This window comes from Pseudorca crassidens, chromosome 3, assembly GCF_039906515.1.
Source record: "Pseudorca crassidens isolate mPseCra1 chromosome 3, mPseCra1.hap1, whole genome shotgun sequence".
Lineage (NCBI taxonomy): Eukaryota > Metazoa > Chordata > Mammalia > Artiodactyla > Delphinidae > Pseudorca > Pseudorca crassidens.
Genome location: NC_090298.1, coordinates 150,701,613 through 150,728,812, shown reverse-complemented (window position 1 = coordinate 150,728,812; position 27,200 = coordinate 150,701,613).

Below are 27,200 nucleotides of genomic sequence, written 5' to 3'. Positions count from 1 at the left end.
AGAAGGGAAGAGAAACAGTTAAAAATATGATCTGTTTTCATGCAGATTTAAACTCATAGTTTTTTGGTTTTTTTTAAGTCACCAATAAAAATATTTTCCAGATAAGAATGGAAGATAATGTTAGATTCATTGAAATGTTAAATCAACTAATTCAAGCCTCTAAATCTGGATGTTTATTTAAAAATGCTTACAACTGATTTGGTGGCAGTAATGGTGATGATAACAGAAATCAAAATTAAACACCAGTCAACATTCAATTGAGGAATTTAATACATTAACATTGAAAGTAATGTTGATACTAAATATAAAATTAAATTCAGTAATTTAACTGCAGTAATTTTTAAAATTATAAAGTTATTTTTGAATAATAAAAAAGAAAATTGGCATGTGATCAGGTACCCAAAAAAAGGAGAAGGGTAAATTGAGTAAAGAGTTGCAGCTTGTGCTGCCTTTTCAGAAGATTCCTCCCTATATTTCAAAATAATAGTTTCTTCTATTATTATAGACCTGTGGTTCTTAACTTAGGGTCTATGGAACCTCTAGCTATGGATGAGAGGTCCACAAATCCCCTGAAATTATAAGCAAAATTCCGTACTTATTGTGATGGCAATATGTAAAGTGTGCATTCTTCTCATATAAATAATTTGTGGCTTTCATCACAATCACAAAGGAATGCATGGCCCCCAAAGGTTAACAATCAGTGATATAGACCTCAGGGTATACAAGACACTTTCACAGTTATTAGCTAGTTTGGTTCTTACAATACAAGAGCAGGCCTGGCACTGAGCCCAGGATACTTACGTTTCCTTGTCTCTGTGGTCCAGAGAAAAGTGGCCTAGTGAAACTATTCTCACTAAATGACGGTCACTAAATGTATAGGCTTCTCCTGTAGTATTTGCATTTGACACTGAAGGAAAAAGATATGAAGATGCTTTATAGATCCTTGGATGAGGACAGTGCTTTTTGTGGGGAGGATTGGGTGGGAGCCTTCCCAGTTTTTCTTATGTTTTACCCATTAGGTAAACCCACCACCAGTGAGTGAAGAAGTTAAGTATCTCATAAGTGATAAACATTTCACTTTAATGGGGTCACTTGAGGGGAAAAAAAAAGCTTCCTTTGGATAGTGAAAGCTGCATGCATTTATTTGAACCCCAACATTTGAATGCCAAGGTATTTGAGACAGGAGAGTTATTACCCTGAAACTCTAGTTGAGCTACTTTTCTCCAAATTAGTGATTCAGTCACACAAGGGGGAGAAACACACACACACACACACACACACACACACACACACACAGGAAATTCCACCTTTGTAAGCATCCATTCTTTCACAGAAGAGTGATTTTTATTCACTTTCCTGTCCTGAAACACATAGACATCCCATCATCTGAACTTCGGTCAAGGTAAAGCAGAATAAATAGACGTTAAAATATTTTAAAATGTCTAAATTTTAGCTGTTCAGAACTTTGACCCTTTGCCTATCCACTCATTGCTAGTGCCCCAATTTAAGCACTTTTCCTTTATGGTGCCACTTTTAAGTTTTAACCCATATTAATCTCCTTCTTCAGTATCATGAAACATGTGCCAGATCATTTTGATAAGTATGTACTTTTTATGTTTACTTATATTTTTTTATATTATTATTATTGAAGTTTCTTTAGAAGAGAAAAAATGTCTTATATAATATATAGCATTGTGATTAAGAACACATACTCTGGAACCAGACAGCTTGAGTTTGATTTCCATCAGTGCCACTTTTCACAATGTAATTTTGAGCAACTTACTTAATGTTTTTGAGACTCAGTTTTCTCATCTATAAAATGGGGATAATATAAAAACTATCTATACCATGAGATAGTTATGATGATTAAATGAGTTAATATAGGTAAAAACATAGACCAGTGAATAACCTAACCTATATACAGGCATACCTCTTTTCATTGCTCTTCTCTTCATTGCACTTTGCAGATATTGTTTTTTTTTTTTACAAATTGAAGGTTTATGGCAACCCTGAGTCAAGCATTCTATCAACACCATTTTTCTGGTAGCATTTGCTTACTTCATGTTTCTGTGTCACATTTGGAAATTTTCACAATATTTCAAACTTTTTCATCATTATTATATTTGTCATAAGTATAAAACTTTAACAGATGAGGAGTTGCTTCTTATGGATGAGCAAAGAAAGTGGTTTCTTGAGATGGAATCTACTGGTGGAGGTGCTGTGAAGGTTGTTGAAATGACAACAAAGAATTTAGAACATTACTTAGTTAATAAAGCACCAGCAGGGTATGAGAGGACTGACTTCAATTTTGAAAGAAGATCTCTAAGTAAAATGCTGTCAGATTGCTTTGCATGCTACAGAGAAATTGTTCATGAAAGGAAGAGTCAAACAATGTGACAAACTTCATTGTTGTCTTATTTTAAGAAATTGTTACAGCCACCCCAGCCTTAGCAACCACAACCCTGATTAATCAGCAGTCACCAATATCAAGGCAAGACCCGGCACCAGCAAAAAGGATTGCAACTCACTGAAGGTTCAGATGATTGTTAACATTTTTTAGCAATGAATTGTTTCTTAGTTAAAGTAGGTACATTTGTTTTAGATACAACATTATTGCACACTTAACAGACTACAGTATATTGTAGCATAACTTTCATATGCATGGGGAAAAAAAAACAAATTTCTGTGACTTGCTTTATTGCAATATTTGCTTTATTGCTATAGTCTGGAACTTAACTGCAATATTTCGGAGATATGCCCGTATGCATAAGCTATTTTTGTTGCCATCATCATCATCATTATTATTATTGCTATTATTATATACCACTTACACATGATAGACACTCCTGAAGTATTTGTAGACTGATGAGTCTCAGTTTCTTTATATAATAATTCCTGAACCAAAGAAGACTTTGAGCTTATTAATTCTTGTGATTTTTGAACTTCTTGTTGTCATTGTGTTTATTTGTTGAATATTTTAAGACCACGATTTCCCAAATGGAAAGAAATATGCCCTTCAGGGCTTCTCAACTTTTCCTAAAGTGATAAAAAATGTGGATTAAGTATAGATGAGGAGACGTAGCCTGAAAGATTTATTTATAAATGGTAAAGAGTACATAAAAACTTGAGTCTCCTTGTCTCCAGTGCAGTTCTTTTTCTACAGAAGTTAATACTTCACTCTCCATGTAAACTACATATAATATCTGAGCTGTTTGTTATATATTTATGGTAGTAACCTTAATCAAATAGTAAATTATTGGCTTGGTCTACACTAGTGCCTAAATTAGACATGATATAATGAAGTTATGGAAAAGTTTTGAGAATTGGGAGGTAGATTATTGAAGAGAACACAAGCTTTTGAATCAGGTAGACTTAGGTCTAAAACCTCATTGCCCTAACTAGGCAGGTCTAGAATCTCATATACATTATTGGATCTCACTGATATTTAAGTATAGCAGGTGCTCACAAGTTTCCCACCTATCCCGGTAATTCCTTGATGTCTTCCCATACGTTAGGCCAAAGTAGACTAATGGGACCACAAATTTCAAGAAAAGAAAAGGAAATGGTGTATTTCCTTGTAGAAATCACTTGCCTTCCTAGTTCAAAACTTAAACCATACTGCCTAGCATAGTACACATAGCAAATGAATATTAATTTTATCTGTCCCTTCCTTTTACTCTGTCATCCTGGACTAGGAAAATAAAATAAAGCTTGTGCTATAACTCACCTAGGGAACGAGAGAGAGAGAAAGGAAAGATAGAGAAAGAGGTGTAGATAAGGATATATAAATTTCGTAGTTGCTTCATAAGTTCCCTTTTGCCGTAACAAAGTTTCACACACATCCCAGTGTGTACCATACATTATTATATGATCTTTCTAGTTTTTAGGTGGGCTATATTTTAAACTTACTGAAAGTTTCCAAATAAAAGAAACAGTTTTAATGGCTAAAGAGTTAATTTGATAATCTACTTCTTGTTGCATCAGTTATGGAAGTTGGGTTTTATAAGAAATGTGTTTATTTTATCACACTATTCAAATTTATTGGCATAAATAATCTTTTTAATGTCTATAGGGTCTATATGATTTTTTTTTTTCATTCCTGATATTGTCAGTTGTGCTGTCTCTCTTATTTTTAATTAGTCTTATTAGGGGTGACTAATTTTACTAAACATTTCAAAAAACTAAATTTTGTCTTTGTTGAGTTTCTGTTTTTTAAACATCTTTATTAGAGTATAATTGCTTTACAATGGTGTGTTAAAGTTTCTGCTTTATAACAAAGTGAATCAGCTATACCTATACATATATCCCCATATTTCCTCCCTTTTGCGTCTCCCTCCCACCCTCCTTATCCCACCCCTCTAGGTGATCACAAAGCACCGAGCTGATCTCCCTATGCTATGCAACTGCTTCCCACTAGCTATCTGTTTTACATTTGGTAGTGTATATATATCCATGCCACTCTCTCACTTTGTCCCAGCTTACCCTTCCCCCTCCCCGTGTCCTCAAGTCCATTCTCTACACCTGCATCTTATTCCTGTCCTGCCCCTAGGTTCCTCAGAACTTTTTTTTTTTTTTTTAACATTCCGTGTATATATGTTAGCATATGGTATTTGTTTTTCTCTTTCTGACTTACTTCACTCTGTATGACAGACTCTAGGTCCATCCACCTCACTACAAATAACTCAGTTTCATTTCTTTTTATGGCTGAGTAATATTCCATTGTATATATGTGCCACATGTGCTTTATCCATTCATCTGTCAGTGGACACTTAGGTTGCTTCCATGTCCTGGCTATTGTAAACAGAGCTTCAATGAACATTGTGGTACATGGCTCTTTTTGAATTATGGTTTTCTCAGGATATATGTCCAGTAATGGGATTGCTGGGTTGTATGGTAGTTCTATTTTTAGTTTTTAAGGAACCTCCATACTGTTCTCCATAGTGGCTATATCAATTTACATTCCCACCAACAGTGCAAGAGGGTACCCTTTTCTCCACACCCTCTCCAGCATTTATTGTTTATACGTTTTTTGATGATGGACATTCTAACTGGTGTGAGGTGATACCTCATTGTAGTTTTGGTTTGCATTTCTCTAATGATTAATGATGTTGAGCATCCTTTCATGTGTTTGTTGGCAATCTGCATATCTTCTTTGGAGAAATGTCTGTTTAGGTTTTCTGCCCACTTTTGGATTGCATTGTTGTCTTTTTTTTTTTTTTTTATATTGAGCTGCATGAGCTGCATGTAAATTTTGGAGATTAATCCTTTGTCAGTTGCTTCATTTGCAAATATTTTCTCCCATTTGAGGGTTTTCTTTTCGTCTTGTTTATGGTTTCCTTTGCTGTGCAAAAGCTTTTAAGTTTCATTAGGTCCCATTTGTTTATTTTTGTTTTTATTTCCATTTCTCTAGGAGGTGGGTCAGAAAGGATCTTGCTGTGATTTATGTCATAGAGTGTTCTGCCTATGTTTTCCTCTAAGAGTTTTATAGTGTGTGGCCTTATATTTAGGTCCATAATCCATTTTGAGTTAATTTTTGTGTATGGTGTTAGGGAGTGTTCTAATTTCATTCTTTTACATGTAGCTGTCCAGTTTCCCAGCACCACTTATTGAAGAGGCTGTCTTTTCTCCATTGTATATTCTTGCCTCCTTTATCAAAAATAAGATGACCATATGTGCATGGGTTTATCTGTGAGCTTTCTCTCCTGTTCCATTGATCTGTATTTCTGTTTTGGTGCCAGTAGCATATTGTCTTGATTACTGTAGCTTTGTAGTATAGTCTGAAGTCAGGGAGCTTGATTTCTCCAGCTCTGAGTTTTCATTGTCATTTGTTTCTGGGTATTTTTTGATTTCTTCAAGGATCTCTTGGTTATTAAGTAGTGTATTGTTCAGCCTCCATGTGTTTGTATTTTTTATAGTATTTATCCTATAATTGATATCTAGTCTGATAGCATTGTGGTCAGAAAAGATACTTGATATGATTTCAGTTTTCTTAAATTTACCAAGGCTTGATCTGTGACCCAAGATATGATCTACCCTGGAGAATGTTCCATGAGCACTTGAGAAGAAAGTGTATTCTGTTCTTTTTGGATGGAATGTCCTATAAATATCAACTAAGCCCATCTTGTTTAATGTATCATTTAAAGCTTGTGTTTCCTTATTTATTTTCATTTTGGATTCTCTGTCCATTGGGGTGTTAACATCCCCTACTATGATTGTGTTACTGTCAATTTCCCCTTTTATGGCTGTTAGCATTTGCCTTATGTATTGAGGTGCTCCTATGTTGGGTGCATAAATACTTACAGTTGTTATATCTTCTTCTTGGATCGATCCCTTGATCACTGTGTAGTGTCCTTCTTTGTCTCTTGTAATAGTCTTTGTTTTAAAGTCTATTTTGTCTGATATGAGAATTGCTACTCCAGCTTTCTTTTGATTTCCATTTGCATGGAATATCTTTTTCCATCCCCTCACTTTCAGTCTGTATGTGTCCCTAGGTCTGAAGTGGGTCTCTTGTAGACAGCATATATATGGGTCTTATTTTTGTATTCATTCAGCCAGTCTATGTCTTTTGGTTGGAGCCTTTAATCCATTTACGTTTAAGATAGTTACCAATATGTATGTTCCTATTTCCATTTTCTTAATTGTTTTGGGTTTGTTATTGTAGGTCTTTTCCTTCTCTTGTGTTTCCTGCCTAGAGAAGTTCCTTTAGCATTTGTTGTAGAGCTGGTTTGGTGGTGCTGAATTCTCTTAGCATTTGTTTGTCTGTAAATGTTTTAATTTCTCCGTCCCATCTGAATGAGATCCTTGCTGGGTAGAGTATTCTTGGTTGTAGTTTTTTCCCTTTCATCACTTTAAATATGTCCTGCCACTCCCTCTGGCTTGCAGAGTTTCTGCTGAAAGATCAGCTGTTAACCTTATGGGAATTCCCTTGTATGTTATTTGTTGTTTTTCCCTTGCTGCTTTTAATTTTTTTCTTTGTATTTAATTTTTGATAGTTTGATTAATATGTGTCTTGGCATGTTTCTCTTTGGATTTATCCTTATTGGACTCTCCGTGCTTCCTGGACTTGATTGACTATTTCCTTTCCCATATTAGGGAAGTTTTCAACTATAATCTCTTCAAATATTTTCTCAGTCCTTTTCTTTTTCTCTTCTTCTTTTGGGACCCCTATAATTCGAGTACTGGTGCTTTAAATGTTGTCCCAGTGGTCTCTGAGCCTGTCCTCAATTCTTTTCATTCTTTTTTCTTTATTCTGCTCTGCAGTAGTTATTTCCACTATTTTATCTTCCAGGTCACTTATCCATTCTTCTGCCTCAGTTATTCTGCTGTTGATTCCTTCCAGACAGTTTTTAATTTCATTTATTGTTTTGTTCATCATTGTTTGCTCTTTAGTTCTTCTAGATCCTTGTTAAATGTTTCTTGTATTTTCTCCATTCTACTTCCAAGGTTTTGGATCATCTTTACTATCATTACTCTGAATCCTTTTTCAGGTAGACCTCCTATTTCCTAGATTTGTTTGGTCTGGTGGGTTTTTACCTTGCTCCTTTATCTGCTGTTTGTTTCTCTCTCTTCTCATTTTGCTTCACCTACTGTGTTTGGGGTCTCCTTTTCACAGGCTGCAGGTTCATAGTTACCATTGTTTTTGGTATCTGCCCCTAGTGGCTAAAGTTGGTTCAGTGGGTTGTGTAGGCTTCCTGGTGGAGGGGACTGGTGCCTATGTTCTGGTGGATGAAGCTGGATCTTGTCTTTCTGGTGTGTAGGACAATGTCCAGTGGTGTGTTTTGTGGTGTCTGTGACCTTATTACGATTTTAGGCAGCCTCTGTGCTAATGAGTGAGGTTGTGTTCCTGTCTTGCAATTTGTTTGGCATAGGATGTCCAGCACTGTAGCTTGCTGGTCGTTGAGTGGAGCTGGGTCTTAGCGTTGAGATGGAGATCTCTGGGAGAGCTTTCGCCTTTTGATATTACATGGAGCCAGGAGGTTTCTGGTAGACCAATGTCCTGAACTTGGCTCTCCCACCTCAGAGGCACAGGCCTGACACGTGGCAGGAGCGCCAAGACCCTGTCAGCAACACAGCTCAGAAGAAAAGGGAGAAGAAGGAAAGAATGAAAGAATGAAAGAAAGAAAGAAAGAAAGAAAGAAAGAAAGGGAGAAAGAAAGGGAGAAAGAGAGAGGGAGGGAGGGAGGGAAGAAGAGGGAAGAGAGAGAGAGGAGAGGGAGAGAAAGAGAAAGAGAAAGTTATTAAAATTTAAAAAAAGAAATTAGAAATTTAAAAGTAATAAAAAAAGAAAAGAAAGAAGAGAGCAATCAAACCAAAAAAGCAAATCCACCAATATAGCAAGCACTAAAAACTATTCTAAAAAAATAAAAAACAGAAAAAATGGACAGACAGAACACTAGGACAAATGGTAAAAGAAAAGCTATACAGGCAAAATCACACAAAGAAGCATATACATACACACTCAGAAAAAGAGTAAAGGGGAAAAAATATATATCTATATTGTGAATGAAAAGAAAGAGAGCAACCAAATCAATAAACAAATCTACCAGTGGTAATTAATTTGAAATACTAAACTAAGATAAACATAAGACCTGATGCAAATTAGATGCAGAAAGTATACCCCAAGTCTACAATTGCTCCCAAAGTCCACCGCCTCAATTTTGTGATGATTCATTGTCTATTCAGGTATTCCAGAGATTCAGGGTACATCAACTTGATTGTGCAGAATTAATCCACTGCTCCTGAGGCTGCTGGGAGAGAGTTCTCTTTCTCTTCTTTGTTCGCACAGCTCCCGGGGTTCAGCTTTGGATTTGGCCCTGCCTGTGCGTAAAGGTCACCTGAGGGCATCTGCTGTTTGCTCAGACAGGAAGGGGTTAAAGTAGCAGGTGATCAGGGGGCTCTGGCTTACTCAGGCTGGGGGGAGGGTCGGGTACAGAATGTGGGGGGAGCCTACGGTGGCAGAGGCCGGCGTGACGTTGCAACAGCCTGAGGCGTGCCGTGTGTTCTCCCAGGGAAGTTGTCCCTTGATTACGGGACCCTGGCAGTGACGGGCTGCACAGGCTCCCAGGGTGCGGCGTGGTGTGGATAGTGGCCTGTGGTTGCACACAGGCTTCTTGGTGGCTGCAGCAGCAGCCTTAGCATTTCATGCCCGTGTCTGGTGTCTGCACTGATAGCCGTGGCTCGTGCCCATCTCTGGAGCTCGTTTATGCAGTGTTCTGAATCCTCTCTCCTCGCGCACCCCTAAACAATGGTCTGTTGCCTCTTAGGCAGGTCCAGACTTTTCCCCAGACTCCCTCCTGGCTAGCTGTGGCACACTAGCCTCTTTTAGGCTGTGTTCATGCAGCCAACCCTAGTCCTCCACCTGGAATCTGACCTCTGAACCCTGAGCCTCAGCTCCCAGCCCCCACCCACCTTGGTAGGTGAGCAGACAAGCCTCTCAGGCTGGTGAGTGCTGGTCGGCACCGATCCTCTGTATGGGAATATCTCTGCTTTGCCCTCTGCACCCCTGTTGCTGCACTCTCCTCTGGGGCTCCAAAGCTTCTCCCCCTGTCACACCCCATCTCCACCAGTGAAGGAGCTTCCTAGTGTGTGGAAACTTTTCTGCCTTCACAACTCCCTCCCAGAGGTGACGGTCCTGTCCCTATTCTTTTGTCTCTGTTTTTTTTTTTTTTTTTTTTTTTTTTTTTGCCCTTCCCAGGTACGTGGGGAGTTTCTTGCCTTTTGGGAAGTCTGAGGTCTTCTGCCAGTGTTCAGTAGGTGTTCTGTAGGAGTTGTTCTACATGTAGATGTATTTCTGATGTATTTGTGGGGAGGAAGGTGATCTCCACGTCTTACTCTTCAGCCATCTTGAAGATCTCCTCAGAGTTTGTCTTTTTGTGACTTATTTCACTTAGTATAATGGTCTCAAGTTTCATCAAGTGATAATATATGACAGAATTTCCTTCTTTTTGAAGGCTGAATACTATTGCATTATATACCTATTCCACATTTTCTTTCCCCCCCCAGTTTTATTGAAGTATAATTGACACACAGCACTTTATATTTTTTCCAGCTGAGCTATTTTCTTTTTTAATTTTATTGAAGTATAGTTGATTTACGATGTTGTGTTAATTTCTGCTGTACAGCAAAGTGACTCAGTTATACATATATATTCTTTATCATATTCTTTTCCATAGTGGTTTATCAGAGTATTGAATATAGTTCCATGTGCTATGCAGTAGGATCTTGTTCATCTATCCCATATATAACAGTTTAAATCTACTAATCCCAAACTCTTAATCCTTCCCCCCTCACCCCCCTCTTTAATTCATTTTGAGTTTATTTTTATATGGTATTAGCAAAAATTCTAATTTCATTCTTTTACATGTACTTGTCCAGTTTTCCCAGTACCACTTATTGAAGAGACTGTCTTTTCTCTATTGTATATTCCTGCTTCCTTTGTCATAGATTAATGCACCATAAGTGTGTGGCTTCTTTTCTGAGCTTTCTATTCTGTTCTTTTGGTCTATATATCTGTTTTTGTGCCAGTACCATACTGTTTTGATGACTGTAGCTTTGTAATATTGTCTGAAGTCAGGGAATGTGATTTCTCCAGCTCTGTTTTTCTGATTATTTTGGCTCTTCAGGGTCTTTTGTGTTTCCATATACATTTTAAAATTATTTGTTCTAGTTATGTGAAAAATGTCACTGGTATTTTGATAGGGACTGCATTGAATCTGTAGATTGCCTTGGGTAGTATAGTCATTTTAACAATACTGAGTCTTCCAGTTCAAGAATACAGTATGTCCTTTCATCTGTTTGTATCATCTTTAATTTCTCTCATCAGTGTCATAGTTTTCTGCATACAGGCCTCTTGCCTCCTTAGCTAGACTTATTCCTAGGTATTTTATTCTTTTTGATGCAGTGGTAAATGGGATTGTTTCCTTAATTTCTCTTTCTGATGGTTCATTGTTAGTGTATAGAAATGCAACAAATTCCTGTATATTAATCTTGTGTCCTGCAAATTTACTAAATTGATCGATAAGCTCTCATAGTTTTCTGGTGGCGTCTTTAGGATTTTCTATGTATAATATCATGTTGTCTGCAAATAGTGACAGTTTTACTTCTTCCTTTCCAATTTGGATTCCTTTTATTTCTTTTTCTTCTCTGATTGCTGTGACTAGGACTTCCAAAACTATATGGAATAAAAGTGGTCAAAGTGGGCATCCTTATCTTATTCCTAATTGTAGAGGAAATACTTTCAAATTTTCATCACTGGGTAAGATATTAGCTGTGGTTTTATCATATATGACCCTTATTATGTTGAGGTATGTTTCCTCATGGTAATAAGAACATGCATATCGATAATTACCTTAAATATAAATGGACTAAATGCCTCAACCATAGACTGGCTAAATGCATACTAAAACAAGACCCGTACATATGCTGTCTACAAGAGACCCACTTCAGACCTAGGGACACATACAGACTGAAAGTGAGGGGATGGAAAAAGTTATTCCATGCACATGGAAATCAGAAGAAATTTGGAGTAGCAATACTTATATAAGACAAAATAGACTTTAGAATAAAGACTGTTACATCAGACAAAGAAAGATGCTACATAAGGATCAGGAGATCAATCCAAGAAGAAGATTATAACAATTATAAATATAGGAGCACCTCAATATATAAGACAAATATTAACAGACATTAAAGGAGAATTCAACAGTAACATTAGGGGGCTTTAACACCCCACTTACATCAATGGACAGATCCTCCAGACAGAAACTCAGTAAGGAAACACAGGCCTGAAGTGAAATATTAGGCCAAATGGATTTAATTGATATATAGAGAGCATTCCATCTGAAAGCAGCAGAATACTCATTCTTTTCAAGTGCACATGGAACATTCTCCAGGATAGATCAAAGGCTATGCCACAAAATAGGCCTTGGTAAATTTAAGGAAGTTGAAATCATATCATGCATCTTTTCTGACCACACACTATGAGACTAGAAATCAACTACAAGAAGAAAACTGCAAAAAAACACAAACCTGTGGAGGCCAAGTAATATGCTACTAAACAACCACTGGATCACTGAAGAAATCAAACAGGAAATTTAAAAAATACCTAGAGACATACGAAAATGAAAATATGACAATCCAAAATCTATGGGAGGGCTTCCCTGGTGGCGCAGTGGTTGAGAGTCCGCCTGCCGATGCAGGGGACGCGGGTTCGTGCCCCGGTCCGGGAAGATCCCACATGCCGTGGAGTGGCTGAGCCCGTGAGCCATGGCCGCTGAGCCTGCACGTCCGGAGCCTGTGCTCCGCGACGGGAGAGACCACAACAGTGAGAGGTCTGCATACCGCAAAAAAAAAAAAAAAAAAAAAAAAAAAAAACAAAAACAAAATCTATGGGACACAGCAAAAGCAGTTCTAAGAGGGAAGTTTATAGATATAGAAGCTTACCTCAGGAAACAAGAAAAATCTCAAATAAACAACCTAACCTTACACATAAAGGAAGTAGAGAAAGAAGAACAAACAAAATCCAGAGTTAGTAGGAGGAAACAAATCATAAAGATCAGAGGAGGAATAAATGAGTAAATAGAGACTAAAATACAGTAGAAAAGATCAATGAAAGTAAAAGCCGGTTCTTTGAAAGGATAAACAACATTTATAAACCTTTAGCCAGACTCATCAAGAAAAAGAGGGAGAAGGCCCAAACCAATAAAATCAGAAATGAAAAAGGAGAAGTTACAACTGACACCACAGATTGTAAGATACTACTACTACTACTCCAACAAAATGGACAATCTAGAATAAATAAACAAGTTCTTAGAAAAGTGCAATCTCCCAACACTGAACCAGGAAGAAATAGAAAATATGAACATCCCAATAACCAGATTGAAATTGAATCAGTAATTTAAAAACTCCCAACATACAAAAATCCAGGACCAGATACCTTCACAGGTGAATTCTACCAAACATTTAGAGAAGAGTTAACACCTATCTTTCGAAAACTATTCCAAAAAATTGCAGAGGAAATAACACTTCCAAACTCATTCTGTGAGGCCCTCATCACCCTGATACCAAAACCAGACAAAGATATCACACAAAGAAGAAAATTACAGCCAATATCACTGATGACCATGGATGCAAAAATCCTCAACAAAATACTAGCATATCAAATCCAAAAATATATTAAAAGGATCATACACCATGATCAATTGGGATTTATCCCAGGGATGCAAGGATTTTTCACTATCTGCAAATCAATCAATGTTATACATCACATTAACAAATTGCAGAACAAAAATCATATGATCATCTCAATAGATGCAAAAAAAAGCTTTTGATAAAGTTTAACATCCATTTATGAAAAAAGTCCCTTTTCTCTTAAACTCAGAAATGCCACCAATTACTTATCAAGAAATGAAGCACCAAGTGAAATGAGATACCTTGATTTCCTAGATTTTTTTGGTTTACTCTTCCTGTTATCACAGTCCATTTGATGAGAGCCTATGCTAACACGGCTAAGCCCATGGATTTCTGTATTTTGTTACACGGGAACTTGATGGAGACAATTTTACATTATAGAATCTACTCCATATTGTGCTTCTTAAATGTTTTCATTGCCTGAAACTCACATCCTATATCTGAGAGAATAGGATCGTTATCTTTAGGTCAAACTACTGGGTGGTGAAGCAAGAACCAATTTTTAGTTTAATTCAAATTCTGTTTTAGGGTTCTGCATGAAACACGCATTGCCTTTGAGGTGTTTATTTCCATTTTATTAAAGAAATGCTGATTGTTAGTAATGAGATGTATTAAATTGAAACAGCTTTATTAAAAAGAATCTCCACTTATATGATTGTATGATGATACACCAAGATTAGAATTCCAGCTGTGGGGATTGACAATGATTATATCGCACATGCTTTTCATATTGCAGTTACCTTATTTTGCACATTAAAAAAAAAAGTGTTGGCACGTTATATTGTAATTATCTTTAACTTTCCATGATATCATAAAATAACCATGCCATTATAAAAACATTACTCCTAAATCATCAACATTTGCTTAAGTAATTTCCAATTAGTTGTTGTGCCCATTAGAATACTAGAACTAACCTTCTGAGGGTGGGGATGTGAAAGTTTGGAAGGTCTCTTTCCACTTATTCATAAGTTCGATTTGTCCAGTTAATCAAATAATAGGTGACATTTGTTCATTCTATAGCCCCCAACGTCTTTTGCCATTATTATTTCATGAGACTTGGCCAACTTTTCAAAGATACTTTAGATAAAATCAGACAGGTAATAATTAGTAAGCTGATCCAGAGATTTGTGAGGAAGTTGCCTAAATCTGTTGAATAATTTTTCCATCTATGATGGCAAAAGGACATTTTGTTTTTTGGAAAGCCATCTCATATTTTGTTACCTCTCTTCCTTTTACTGTAAAGATGGATTGTTTTTGTTGTTCTGAGAAAATAGTAGAGACCTTCTTCAGGTATTTTCCCAAAGCACAAGAACCTTTCCCTCAGTTTTGCTCACTGTTTATTGAATTATGAACATATTATTGACCGATATTTTAAGACTGTAGTCCAAACCCATGTATTTATTTGTCCACAGAACCAGAATTAAAAAATTTGAAAAAGATTTGAAGAACCATTTGTCTTTAAGCAGTAAACTTTTTCTTTGATGTTAGTATGTATTGAAAATATAAAGTAGAAGCAAGGAAGTACTTGAAGTATTCATGGAAATACTCATTTTTAAGCTCTTTAAAGCACTTCAGGAGCATCTACTTACCTACAAATAATTGATATGCTAATTAAAAACCTTTCTTGTCTGGTTTCTTTCCTCTTTTCTCAACCCTAAAACCTCATTAGTAAAATTCTACTACAGGTTTGATGTTATTACAGCTTCAGAAAACCCAAACCAAATGTCATGTGTCTTTTTCAAAAGAAGCAGCATGTCTCATAGTGAACTGGACTCCTTCTGGTTTTCTGTGATTTCTGTGATGGAATTTTTATTTATGTCAAGATCAAGGTCAGGAAAAAATGATTTTGCTGCACAGTCATACTTATGTGCAAAAAATATTTACCAGTGTATTTATCCTTTGATCCAGCCCATAAAAAGGGAACCTAAAACTGTAGAATTGTGATATTTTAGAATTAGAAAGGTCCTCAGAGATAATCAAGCCCATCCCATTTGTTTTAAATTTATTTATTTATTTATTTTTGGCTGTGTTGGGTCTTCGTTGCTGAGGGCGGGCTTTCTTTAGTTGTGGTGAGCGGGGCTACTCTTCGTTGCAGTGTGCGGGCTTCTCAGTGCGGTGGCTTCTGTTGTTGCGGAGCATGGGCCCTAGGCTCACAGGCTTCAATAGTTGTGGCTCGCGGGCTTTAGAGCACAGGCTCAGTAGTTGAGGAGAACGGGCTTAGTTGCTCCGTGGCATGTGGGATCTTCCTGGACCAGGGCTCGAACCCGTGTCCCCTGCATTGGTAGGCAGATATGTAACCGCTACACCATCAGGGAAGCCCCCTACCCCCATTTGTTTTAGACTAGATTTGATCTAGAGGAAATTGAACCCTAGAGAAATTAAGTGACCTGCTAAAATCTACACGTATTATTAATGGCAGACTTTAGTCCAAAATTCTGTTTACTACTATTTAAATGTTTTCCTTTATCCACTTTTAACTTTGCTTTGATTTTATTTCTGTTAGCTAAATTTTCAAACCAATTGGTTATGTTGTTTAGTAGGAGATAGATGTGTATGTCTCTGTAAAACATTTTTAAAACCAATTTTAAAAACTAGTTTAAAAAGTATTCTTAGGGCTTCCCTGGTGGCACAGTGGTTGAGAGTTCGCCTGCTGATGCAGGGGACACGGGTTCATGCCCCGGTCCGGGAAGATCCCACATGCCGCAGAGCGGCTGGGCCCCGTGAGCCATGGCTGCTGAGCCTGCACGTCCGGAGCCTGTGCTCCACAACAGGAGAGGCCGCAACAGTGAGAGGCCCGTGTACTGCAAAAAATAATAATAGTAATTATATATATATATATGCTTAGATTGTGCATATGGAATACAAAGGAAGGTAAAATAACATATTCAGGATTAAAATCTATATATTTTTAGCAATATAATGCTTATATTAGATGAGTTAAAGCAATGAATTTGAGTTATTTGAAACACCCAAATTCACTTTACTTAGATACCACCCTAATAAAGTTGCAGGATTTTAGCTGCATAGTAAAGTTCTCTGAGTTATTTTATCTCATTTTTCTTTTCTTATTCCATTTTGCAGAAGCACAGTTTATTATTATTCTTCTGACTGTAAAATTGATCCCTATTTTCTGGCTTGGAAAATATCTCACAGTTATTTAGGACCTACTATGTGTCAGACATTGTTTAAGTTTTTTCCCAAAATATTCTCGTTTAGAATACCCTAGACCCCCATGAAGTAGGTTTTGCTATAACCATTAGTCAGAAGGGAAATCTCAGGCTTAGAGAAGTTAAGTATGTTATCCAGTTTAACAAAGCTAGTAGGAGTTAAAGCAGAGATTCAAACCTAGGAAGTTTAACAATAGAACCTCTGATATGTGTAAAATGCGATCTTATATAAAATCCTCAAAGCCATTGTTTTCTCAAGAGAAGTCATAACAGTAAATGACACTCCTTTATTCCTTTTTTCGTATTTTTTGCATCGTAGAACCGCACAATAATCAGTAGCTCATTCAAAATGTTCGAACAGAGATGAAAGTCATCTTTCAAAGATATATACAGTGTTGAATAGTATGGATATGACTTCTAAGATTCTATGAATTTTAGGTTCTTTGTGAAATGAATTTCACTAGGATACAGTGTTGGAAATAATTCTTACAGTGTTTTTAGTTAGAACCATTTCTGAATCACCAATAAAAATTTTAAATTGAAGTCCTTGTTGTTGTTGTTGTTCAAATTGTGTTTCAAAAGCATGTATTTCTCTCTCAGTGTCTCCCTTTTGTTTAGCTTTTATTGATTGCAGGATGGCAGAATAGTTATAAGAATGCCGTTATTTGGAAACCGGACAACAGATTATTGGTGTCTTTGGATGCCTTATAAGGAAAAAAATATATTATTAGTACTGTTTAACCTGGGTTCTCCCCATCTCCCAAAGCAGAAATTGAGGCAAAGGTTTATGTGTATGTAGTTTATTTGGAAAGAAGACAGGAGTGAAGGACAGAGTAGTAGAATGCAGAAAGAAACAAACAAAAATACTAGGATGCTTATCAAGTTGACCAGAGAGCTCAGTGGCTCAGATATTTAATCTCCCCTATGACCTTCTGGAGAGCCTTTAAGAGATGCTTCTCAGAACTATCCACCTGGGGCAAGAAAGGGGAAACATTTGTTCACCTATATTTGTCGTGCACTGTCAAGTTCCCTGCACTTTCGGTTTGCACAAGTGTGAACACTGAGATGGTCCCCATGGGCACTACACTTTGAGTTCAGAGAAGCCCCAGGACAAGAAGCGAGAGGAATACCAATGTGAGCTCAGGGCAAAGGCCCTTCTGGTTGCATCTGCATGAAACCTGCCAAAGCTTGCTCAGCTGGTCACTGTGGTGCAAGAGACAGGTTCAAGAGGATTTGCAGTGGAATACGAGAGGTCCATTTTAAGGGCTTATTAAACCTTCCAGTTTTATTCTTCATTCCATTTTTCTGATGGAGCAGCACATGCAACACAGCAGGAAGAAAACTTACAATTTTAGAATAACAGGTACCCTCTTACTTACCTAAACTGAGAACTAACTGGTCACGTGGTAAAATTAGTTAGGAATGTAGTAGGGAAAGGAAGACAGTCTTGTGGACTCATGGGATTGTAGAGATAGAAGGGATCATGAAATGTCACTTAATCCATATGCTACCCTGAAGTGTTAATTCACAACATATTTTATTATTTTCACATTTAAATGTAGTCATTTGGCATAATTAATTTTCAGAGCACAGTTTTACTTACTTTCTTGGATAGGGTATAAGTGCTGGCTGTTGGAGACACAGAATGAATTCAGAAAGTTTTTCTTGTGTCTACTAAAGGTAATTTAGCAACTCTGGGCTCATCAAATTCTTACTTATGGATAAGCTTATTTAATGACTAAGAACTCAGTAAATAGGAAGCAGGCATACATGAACAGGAACATTACATACACATTTTCCAACAAAAAGTTTCCATGATCTTTAGTTTAACTATGGTAAATATTTAAATATGGTTTACTGTAGAGCTCATGGTAAACCTTTTGATTTTTAAACCTTGATCTCTGGAATTAAATGAAATCAATATCTCCACATGTACTTTTGATAGGTTATAAACATTTCATCTGAAATCTCTTCCAGAAATCTTTTACTTCCTCCTCTTTGGCCCATACTTTTAGAAAATTTTGTTTGTAATCTATGAGTACCAATTCAAACTATATCAAACAAAGCACAGACAGACAGACAGACATGTAAACCATCATATGTATATTATCTGCCCTATAAAACATTCATAGAATGTGTGGGTTTAGTTATGGCTAGATCCAAACATTCAAGTTATTTAATTAGGATTCTCTCCAACTCTTAATTTTGCTTTTGCCATGTTGGTTTAGTTTCTAAATGTGGGCACCAAGAACTTCAGATTTATCTTCTATTAACCTAGCAAACTCAGTGGAAAGGGCATGTTCTTTCCCTCCAGCTCTAGAAAAATTCCCAGGAAATAACTCTGATTGATTGTTATGATACTTACCCATTCTTGTGGCTAGGAGAATGGGATGATCCAATTGGCCAGATCAGGGACACATGCCAACTCTTAGAAGAAGCTGGTAGAGTCAACTCCTCTCTAACTACATAGATCGGCATTGGAGGATCCAGTAAATCTTTAAAATAAAACTTAATATTACAAAAGAAGAGATATTGAGAACTGCAGAAATAGCAGGTGTATCTTCCATGTTTCTCTAATGACATTTGTGAGTTCAGAAAATCTTTCTCCCCACTCGTCCAGAAGCCTCTTGAGGGCAGAGGCTGCTTCTTATTTATCTGATTGAAACTATCTATCAGAGTATCTAGAACTCATTATTTATTAAAAATTTGAACAGATCACAGGTCCTCTAATTCAAGATAGTACACCAGTGTCATCCAGTTCAGTTTATTTAGAGAACAAACTAAACACTTTAAAACTATATATAACAAAGAGCAACCATCATCTGATTCAGATTACACCATCTAATATAGATCAACCGTCAAGATATAAACCCAATTAAATGCCTGGAGAGGATTAAATTCCTGGAGAAAAATAATGCAGGTAGCACTATTTAAATCTGCTTTCATTTTTATCCTCAAAATATTTAGTGATCAGTAGTAATCCTGCAGATTTTTATGCATGTAAATAAAGCAAATGTGCAAATTAATAAAATTCTATCATGCTTCATCATGAATAATGAATAGCTAGAGAGTCCTCAATGAGAAAAATAGGTTTGCTGCGTTTTAAGCATTTCAACAAAAACAGAAGTGAGAATCCATTAATATGTAGTTTATGTGTTTTTCTTTGTGTTTAATCTGTTCTAAAAACACAAACTGTGATCGTGTTAAATAAAATGAAGGCAATTGAGTTCATATGCAGATTTGGACATTATCTTACCATCACATCTTATCTGTCACTCACATGGGGATAAAATTATATTGTCTGCTTTAAAAGAAAAATTTCAAAGTGCTGAAACAATTTTACACAATTTATGGCGAATGTAAAAATAACCTACAATAGGGTCTTATGCCAAATTAGGCAGCACTTTAGAGAAGCAGGGAATAAAGGCTCAAAGTGAGAGGGAGCTAGGAAGGGAGCATTCTCCTCCTTGTCAGAATAATTGGTTCATTAAATGGAAGTAGAAAAGGGGAAAAGATAAAATGGGAAGAGAGTTCCCACTATTAAATATGTATTGCGCAAGGTCTCTCTCAACTTACTTTGCAGCATCACGGCTGATGTACACAGATCCTAATAAACAGCAGAGTGAATAGGGAGCTGGACTCCCAATTGTTCAATTCTGTTTTTTTTTTTTCCAGTGATAAAGAGAAGGGTGCAGTTGTTCCTGTAATCCCAGGGATCAGACCCTGAAGCTAAGCAAAAGGAAGAAAGGGCTGATTAAAGCCACAGCAGTCAAGACCTTTGTGCAGTTGTGTTATGTGGGTGCATATAGACACATGCCCATCTAAAGAGCACACATGTGGTCAGTGGAGTGCTGTGCGTGAGCCTCTGGGATGAATAGTGCCATTATAAACATAAGTCATTATTAGTAGCCAGCATAAATAGGTTGGCCTGTCATGGGGTTAAGATCTGTGATCCACTGGGACTTGCTCCTCTTCAGAGGGGATGCAGCTGCTGTGTAACAGAAAAATCTGTCTTGAGAACACATCCAAGGGCCCATGGAAAAGTGGTGGCTTGTAGATGTGGTCTTTAATTAAGGTGGTTGTTGTAGAGAGAAGGTCGTCAATTGGAGGTGACCCTTGGATCGAGTTTTGATCTCCAACTAACTGTTCAGTTTTATTCAAGGGACAAAGAGTCAGGAGGAAACCAGAGGGAATAATATCAAGGCAGGAGACACATTTACTTGTGATGTGTAAAACCACAAAGGGTTCAAAGTTTGAGTTTTAGTTCAAATAAAATCCCAAGAGTTCAGATAGTTTTCTAAACCCTCTGAACCTCATCAATGCTGAGAACCAGCTAAAAGAAATCTCACAAGAGCAAAATGGTCCTTGGAATGTTTGGCCACTTCACTAACAAATCTGGCCAGAAAAATACCATAAGCAATTTAGGCAAGTCCAGTCAAATGATACATAAGAGTGTGCCTTAAGTGCCCTACAAGGCAGCTTTCCTAGATTTTAGATACCATTTGCCCAAAGTAAATGGAAATACGAGTGGAGGCACAAGTGGTATACGTAGCATTTAAAATAAGTCTGGTTAAGACACAAAAACCTAGAGGGGCTTACTGGGTCACAGATGATTGAGGTTAGAAAACAAACTATAGGACCACAGAACACTCAGTATTTGGTGTAGCAACACTGTCACCCAAAGCATATTCTGTCTTCCATGTTTCCTGACTTTTCCATTCCTAGAATAGATGCTTAGAAAGAGTATCACTGTAAAAACTCAGTCAGAGGAAAGAGTGAGTCTAAATCTTCATAGCAGCCTACTCCCTTTTTATCTCTTCACCCCCATTCCCATTACTGCTCCACAAAGGCATAGAACTGACCATGGGCAAATCTGAGGAGCCAGTGTTTCTTCTCTTCTTAGAATCCTCTCATTGCTATCTGTGATATGAAGCTCTTACAGATTTTTCGTTACTCTTTCTCTACTGTGACTACCCAGGGTTTCTCAGCCAAAGATTTCTCTTACCCTCCATAACCAGGGCTTTTCTCCTTATTCAGCCATAAATATGCTCTTAACATTCTAGTTGGAAGGGATATGATAAAGAATTCATAGTTAGATATAAATGTTGAGAATAGCTTTATGTGTTTTCTCCGCTGAGGTAAAGGCCCTTTATTGAGAATTTATTGATAAAAAGGAAGTAATAATGTCCAAATGTTGTGAGGGAATCCTTAGGAGAGGGAGTGCTTAAAATCCATCATGTATACAACTGTAGTGGCTATTGTGATACTACCTAGATTCTTTTACCCATCCCCCAGCTTCTGGAGCTGTGGACCTGCTGAGATATCACAGCTGCATATCTCACTGGGAAATCCCCTTGACCTCAGAGTTTGGCTTCACCCGGGAATACCCTCTCCAGTGACAGCTGTGGCCAAAGATTGGCAGATACAGGAATGCAAAGCACTTTTCTCTGTCCTTCTCTCCTACTCTCGCACTTACTTCCATTTGTATCAACTCTGAAGAGATCTACCTCCAGACCACCACTTGGTTTTAGGATCAGCTGAGGATTCAGTCACAACCACTTTATAAGTAACCTTCTTCCTCTGCCCAATCCTACCTTCCTCACTTGCTGATACATGTACCTCCTGAGATCACTCCCTAATATACCTCTGCATATAACTCTCTGTTTCCCCAAAACTCAGTGTAGCAGTACTTCTCTTTACACATACTCAAGTTGGCCAGTCAGCTTCCCATAAATACTACTGTTTAACAGAAGGCTGCTGCAGTGTAGCAGAGTAGCTTACACTTTCCATTAGAGAAAGGGTAGGGAGAGCTGAAAGGGAGACTGCTTGAGAAAGAGTGAATAGAGGTCAGTGGGGGCCTTGGCAATTATGGGTGCATAATAATGGGTCTTAGCATACTAGAGGAAAGTCCTCTGCCTCTCTCAGACAAGCTATCGTTCCGTTTTCACCTCCAACCTGCAAATTTCAAAATCGATCCTTGCTTTTTTATATCTGTCCTCCATGTTGCAGGTACAAAAACATTTCAGAACAAATGTGATCTGATCATTTTCATATAAATAGAGATCTTAATTATCACATTTATCTATTTTATTTCTCTTGAAAGGTTTTTAGAGGTTGTATCTCAATGACATCCCTTCCGAAGGATTTGCATTTGAAAGGCTGTTGTTCAAATTTAATTCACATTTGACACAATGTTTTCTCTTGCAGACCATTACTGAGTATCTGAAAATCATTTTGCAGCAGGCTCTATTCTACATCCCTCTGATCATTTCTCTTTTTACTATGAGTATATTCTAAGTAAATTTCATGTGTGTTGTGAAAGTGAAAAAAAAATCAGAAAATGTTCATATCCTTTATTCAGTCCCATTTTGATTTTTAACATCCACTTCCTGTACTGTCCTCCCCACGGGGAGTGCTGCCAACAGGAGCCCGCAGGACAGTGTCTCTGGGCTTCCTGGGGTTTCTGGGGGCCAGTGCAAGCATTAACCTGAAGGAATACTTATTGATTCCTTATTGATGGAGAGTCACGACTGATTCCTATCTCTGACTCTTTGCTCTTCTCCTGTGAGAGTAAACCTGTATGAAATCACTCCACATGCCCCAACAGTTTGTTTTGTACCTCAGACTCCAGCAGTTCTCAGTGAAAACTAAGGTTACATCCCTGAAACCCAGGCTAGAGCAAGGACTCTCTTCAAGGATAGCAGAATTTACTTCTGGCTAATCCCATCATCTCGGAAAAAAAAATTAATTTGGTTTGGTTAGAATAAATTTGGTTATTCTTCTTGAGAGAAGAAGCCCCCTTCTTGAGGAGAGCTGACCAGCAAGGAGGCAGCTGAAATTAGCAGCTCTTTTTTGTTTGGTGTCCTCATATTAGGAAATCTTTTGTCCCCAGTGAGATTCTCCCTACCCTGCAAGTAGAGATACACCAAAATTAGATGCAAATGCAGGGTGCAGAGTAAATTGCTGAGTGGTAGACTGTCTTCGTATCATTGCTCATTTTACAGGTTTTGTCAGTTCTTGAAAAACGGTGGAGAATAATTGGCCTGAGATGTAAAGCCACACTCGTCTGTTCCAAGGAACAAAGAAAGACAGTTTTAACCCACAAGGCCATATTTTGTGAAACACAGTCTTCCTTTCTAATAAGGAGCAGATACACAGTGCTCTTCCTCAGCTGTGAAAAATCTGTAGTTTTCCCCCTGCAATGTTGTACAAGGCATTTCAGCTGGTGCCATTTGTAATGCTGTGGTCGGTCGCGTTGAACAAGGAGAGCCTACACTTGTTATCTTAAGGAAAGGCGGATGACTGTAGCACTCTGGCGTGGCTGTATGAGAGCTGCAATATCCTTCCAGCATATTTGACCTTATGACGATAGCATCAGAAAGAGCGATAGCAAATAATCAGGACCCAGAAGCTGTCATCCCAGCCACTATCATGATCTTCTGGGTGTATTCAGTGTTTCCCATTTAGAAGTGGGCAAATATTTGTCAAGAAATATAAATATGAAAATCTGACTGGGGAATTCAGATCACATGTAGAAGATGGAACAAGTAACCAATACTCCCCAGGGGAATGATAAACAGGTTGTCATAAAGAAAATACATTTCTCATCCAAACTTGGTCGTCCTGCTACACTGTAGGTGCTGTGGCATTGCCAAAGGTGACTATGATAACACCACTTTTTCTTGTTACTCCCTTATTTGAACTCTGTCATCATTCTAATTTCTCTTTAAAATCCTATCCTTACTACATATAATCACAACAGTCAGAGTGATTTTTTTTTTTAAGTATCTTTATTGGAGTATAATTGCTTCACAATGTTGTGTTAGTTTCTGCTGTACAACAAAGTGAATCAGCTATATTTATACGTATATCCCCATATCCCCTCCCTCTTGCATCTCCCTTTCACCCTCCCTGTCCCAACCTTCTAGGTTGTCACAAAGCACTGAGCTGATCTCTCTGTGCTATGCAGCAGCTTCCCACTAGCCAACCATGTTACATTTGGTAGTGTACATATGTCAATGCTACTCTCTCACTTTGTCCCAGCTTCCCCTTCCCCCCCACCCCCCACCTCCCCGTGTCCTCAAGTCCGTTCTCTACATCTGTGTCTTTATTCCTGCCTTGCCACCAGGTTCATCTGTACCGTGAATTTTTTAGATTTTTGAGAATTTTTTAGATTCCATACACGTGTGTTAGCATACGGCATTTGTTTTTCCGTCAGAGTGATCTTATAAGTAAATTTGATCTGTCACCTCTTCAATAAAAATGTCCAATGGCTCCCATACTACTTAGAATAAAATCAGAACAGTTGAGTATTGTTCCAAGACTGAACACAATCTGTGTTTTGCCTCTCATTCACTCATCTCCTCTCGCACTGGTTTTCCCCTTACTCATTGTACTCCAGGAACAGTAGCTTTCTTTCCTTACCTAGAACACACCAAGTTTTATTTTTTCCTCCAAACCTTTGCTCATATTGACCCTCTCCCTACTCTTGCCTTAATCTAATTGTTTACTGGGCTGTTTCTCACCACTCAGCTCTCACCTTAAATGTAACTGCCCAGCTGAAGTCTTTTTTTATTTGTTCCTCTTCTAGTTTTATTGAGATATAATTGACATATAGCACTGTATAAGTTTAAGATGTACAGCATAATGATTTGACTTACATAAATCGTGAAATGATTATCACAGTGACTTTAGTGAACATCTGTCATCTCATAGAGATAGTCTTTCTCAACCAACTTATTCACGGCAATTTTCCTCATGCCCTGTTACTCTGCGTCTAAGCTTTGAGATTGATTGAACCTGCTTTGTAAGGAACATTTATAATTATTTTGTGTATTTGTTTTATGCCTGTTTCTCTAACTACAAACTTCTTGAAGTCAAGAGTTAAGCCTTTTCTCCCCCACTCCCTCTTTTTCCCTGTTATCTTCAGAGCCCACTACAGTACCTGCCACACGACACATATTTAGAAATGTTTATTGAATAAATATTTTCATGTGGTTCGTTGTATTTTAGACCTTAGTCTATAATAATTTTCTTCCTCATTTGGCCCCCTAAAAAGTGAAACTTAACATCCCATCCTATCCTCATCCTCAGTATTTTTGTGGGCTCTTGGAACCCCTTTCTTCCCCTTCCTTTATCTTGTGTATTTCCATAGGGAAGGGCAAAGCCAAAGTAATGTCATTGAGCATAGGAGAGGGCATCACAGATGGAAAGGAGAGATAACATATGATGGAGGGCATCAGCATGGTTTCCTATCTTCTCAAAAGGCTCCTGGCAAAATGAGAGCAGAAACAAGCTAAGCAGATGGTGGGAGTCATCTGCTTTTGCAATTCACTTGTTTATGTTTTGCCTGCCTTCCCATCAATTTCAACTCTTGAGCCCTATAGGCAGGGTCTTGTCCATGGTTATTATTGAAGGTGTCACCTAATGAAGGTTGGGTATTTTATAAACATTGACTCTTTAGTAGTAAATTTTGTTAGGTAGTGCAGGGACATTCAGGAATTACATATGATAAACTTGACTTGAACCAGTGATGTTTCAAATTAGTTAGATGACCTTGAATAGAATTGGCCAGAGTTTCCAATGTACATTTTCTCCAACAGCTTTTACTATACTAATTACTCTAGTGGTATCAGGTGGACTCACCATCTGAATGTGAAAAACCAAGCCATTTTTTGGTCGTTGAATATTCCTAAAGCACAGCAGCAGTAGGAGATTTAAACATAAATAGTACATTCATTCAATTAACATTTTTTATAGTGGACACTATTTGTTGGTGGTATAGAATACAAGGAGGAATAGTCCTTGCCTTCTTACCTTATTCTATTTAAACTATAAAGATGAACAAAAAAGGAAAAAAAAAATATACATAACTACTTAATTCTGTAGCACAATCAGATTTATTTATTGAAAAGTATGTCTGATACTAACTTGGCATAGTCAGTGGTTCTTTTAAGATGACAATATTTTGAATTAGGGCTTAAGCTGACAAAACTGTTTTGTTTGTGGGTTTTAACCAACACAAAAGCTTTGAATTTGACAATCACAGGAAGACCAAAGAAACCATTGGTAAAAGCATTTACACCTATGATGTTGTACTTGGATTTTTGTTTAATTAAAATTTTTCTGTGATAATAAACTCTGAGAGTATATATTTAAATTTTAATAAAGAATAAAATTTCAATTTTAATATGCTAAAACTATTTTTTTTTTACAGAAAAATAGGAAGGCTATAAGAAAATTCCATAATTTATAAATAAATGTGTAAAATGGTGACTGTGGATTACCAGGATACACACTTGATCATACGGATCTATTATCATTATCATAGGTGTTAGATATATTAATTTGGCAATGTGTTTTTTTATCAATATTTGCATATTATGTTAAGAATATCCACATTGTGTGAGTCCATGTTTAGGAGCTTACTTCTGTCAGTAACTTGAAGGGTTTGAGATTTTACCCTACTTAAAAAGTAACAAGGTAGCTTGCCATAGTGTCTTAGGTACAAGCAGAAACATGAGACTTCGGAGCTAGGGACCCATGACTTTATTAGTCACAGTGCTGCAGGCAGCATAACTTCATGTTTGCATTAGTTCCTCTTGACCTCCAAGTCCCATGGGACAATGACAAGATGGACCCAGGTAGATACAATGCACACAGTGTATCTGTGTTATTCAGAGGAACACTGATCTTAGGAAAACCCAATCTTTTAAAGGTTCTGCTAGCAAAGCTATTGAGTCTTTGCCCCAGAGGGAAAAATTATCTTTATTATATTCTTCAAGAAAAAAATATGCCCTTTGCCCCAGAGGGAGACACTATCTCTATCTTCCAAGGTTGTTCTGC